This window comes from Ceratina calcarata, unplaced genomic scaffold (genome assembly GCF_001652005.2).
Source record: "Ceratina calcarata isolate Rehan_Ccalc_2016 unplaced genomic scaffold, ASM165200v1 scaffold262.2, whole genome shotgun sequence".
NCBI classification, from domain to species: domain Eukaryota; kingdom Metazoa; phylum Arthropoda; class Insecta; order Hymenoptera; family Apidae; genus Ceratina; species Ceratina calcarata.
Window position 1 is genome coordinate 49,474 of NW_017148332.1, and position 2,631 is coordinate 52,104.

Sequence of the window (2,631 nt, forward strand, 5' to 3'; positions counted from 1 at the left end):
GTGCCTAATAGTTTCAGTGTTGATTTAATTTAGTCAGTCGTCCTTTCTACAAAATCCTGAACCTAATAATTTGCGTACAGACAGAATTGCTTAGACTTTCTCGTATAATGTAATAAAATAATATTCTTAGAAATTGCAGCAATCCTTAGAACGTAGGATCGTTCGTAAAAACCTAGCATAATCGAATCGGTTGGGATTACAATTGAAATCACGATTTTCATTGGATTGCGCGGTATCTCGTTAAGCGAAAGTGTCATGAAACGGTTTTAAATTCGAAGGCGTTCCGCGTACAAGAATCGTCGCGTTCGAAATCACGACCGAGTGACAGCTTGTGTCCCTAATTGCCGTCAATTGCTGGCAATTGTCGGCGTAGCGACCCTACTGCGAACCAGCTGCAATTTGCAGCTCGGTCGCGCGTCGCGTCGTCGCTCGTCACGCAAAATCGTTCGTCGCATATATACAATTAACATCCGACCGTACGTACGGCGATGGGCTTGCGGTTTCCTCCAAACCTGAGCGACGACCACGGGAAACGTTGATTCGATTCGCGAACGAGGTCTTAAATAATCGCGAAACAGGTTCACGGAAGGCTTCGCGTTATCTGCGGACAGACTCCACGCAGGCGATGTGAAACCGTGTGGCTCGTCCGTTCTTAATAAACCGTGAAACAGTCCTAATTACGGTCCTGTGGAACAGGGTGTGGTGACGCATTAAATTAACGTTCCGTTTCCGGCTGACACACTGCGCCCAGCTTTAAGGTTGTATGAGCCCTTGAATAAAAACTATTTTAACAGTTATTAGGAATTGCGTTAATAAAACACTGTGAAAATTTTTTTAAATTCGTGGTTATTCAGGAAGTTATTAAATCATTTTTCTTCATAATTTGTCAGATTTAACATTACGTATAAAATGATAAAAAAAAGGTAGAATAGAAATGAAGACCTTCGCCTTGTATAAAAGTCACAATTGTCTTTTTACGAATGTAACACATTGGAAACAATGCTAAACGAAAACGATCATAGGTATACATCGACTTGTATGCATTATGCATCTCTGGAACCGCCCTAATCGGCCCGACGTCGTCGATGCCCTGCGTTCCTTTCCCAAGCATTAGCTCGTACGCATCGCCACGCAAATTGCATACGCACGCCTCGTTGCGAGTGCCCCAGCACTGTTTACCATTTTCGAGCGAACCTGCGACGAAGGAACGTGTGGGCCAGGAGTGGACGCGTACGTATAGCTGGCTGGAGGATAAAAAAAGAAGCTAGGGTCGAAACGCGACGTGAGAATGGTGGGGACTTGAGCAGATGTTTGGTCCATGGCACGAGGGCTCCAGTTCCCTATAGGGTGCCGCGCCATAAACTACCCTCGGACTCGTTCCCGACGGCAGACGTACAATAGACTCGGTCGTGAGCCGGCCTTAAGGGCAACGTCACGCGAGGAGACGCGTAGACTCGCGTACGAGGCTGAATTCGCCGGAGTCGCCTTCGAGGCTCGCCTCTTCCACCACGTGGACTCTGCAGACGCGCCTTCCCGTGAATCATCGTCGCGTTGCATCGACCGAATCGTGTGCCGTGCGATTCGATTCTGCTATCAGTTGTCATTTCTGCGCGAGTGAACCGCAGGTTCGGGGTAACTTCCCTGACGAGTGCTCGGGGGGTCGATCGGTCTCGATCGGAAAAGGAATGTCGTTGAGAGCGAGTGCTCGAGTGGGTTTTGAGAGGACGTTTGAACGTGACTCGTGCCCGCTGGACGCGTCAGCTGCGTAGGACCTCGGACGATGCCTTCTGCGAACGCTACCAACTCGTAAGTGCCAACACCCTTTGTCGGCTATTTTCTAATGTACTGAGTTTATGCAATTGACCACGGAGGATGTGGGTCATTTTTTCATCATACGAAAAATGATCATACGTTCCTTCCCCCTCGGATCAATGGACACCGTCGTATCGTCGACGTAATTAGCCAATCGACTTATGTATGAACATAACCGAGCGGTACGAGGGTAGCAATCGTTGAAAATAATAATAATTGAAAATAATAATAATTGAAAATAAAACAATTGATCGTGTTATTTTATAATTTCATTGGAAGCGATTCGGATGATGTCATATCTGAGTCATCTAAATGTGTTTCTCCTAGAATGCTAGATATCCTCAGAACGCTAGAATAGCTGCAGAGTAACACGTGATACACGTGCAACGAGAAATTCCGTTCCGGTGTCGCGTTTACGTAAGTGGCTCCGAAACCAGGAAGATGACGGGGATGCAGTGTTGCGCTAATTGATGATCCCCTCGGCGGCTCGCAAACAGGAAAATGAAAGTGACTGGACGGCGGCGTATCGATTTTTTTACGCCGTAGGAAACGGACACTATGTGTAAGCCTATTGGCTAGATCGAGGATCGATTTCTTTTTTTCTGCAAACCATGTTTCCTTTTTAACCGTTGCGAAAACGAGACATCGTTTACTAGCTTTCCCGGTGTTACGAAACATCCAGCATTCACTAAATATTCCACTGTATTGTGTTACGAGTTATGTACAAATAAGTATATAGGTTTGCATTAATTTCCTGAAGTACACAGAATTGTCATAATAATTCAGAATGTCTTAATTATTTTTACACTCTGTATGAAT

The 2,631-nt window shown here is 45.8% G+C and overlaps 1 protein-coding gene across 2 annotated transcripts in view; it reads left to right on the top strand.

Annotated features, from left to right (window-relative positions):
* The window catches only part of DAAM (disheveled-associated activator of morphogenesis-like protein), a 57,666-nt gene that overhangs the window by 8,356 nt on the left and 46,679 nt on the right, over window positions 1-2,631 (top strand). The window contains exon 1 of one of the 2 annotated variants that reach the window (XM_018021837.2): window positions 949-1,806. The exons of the other annotated variant lie outside the window; for it this stretch is intronic. The gene's annotated coding sequence lies outside the window, so the exon portion shown is untranslated. Of the gene's footprint in view, window positions 1-948; window positions 1,807-2,631 lie in introns of those variants that run through there. 2 annotated transcript variants of the gene reach the window in all.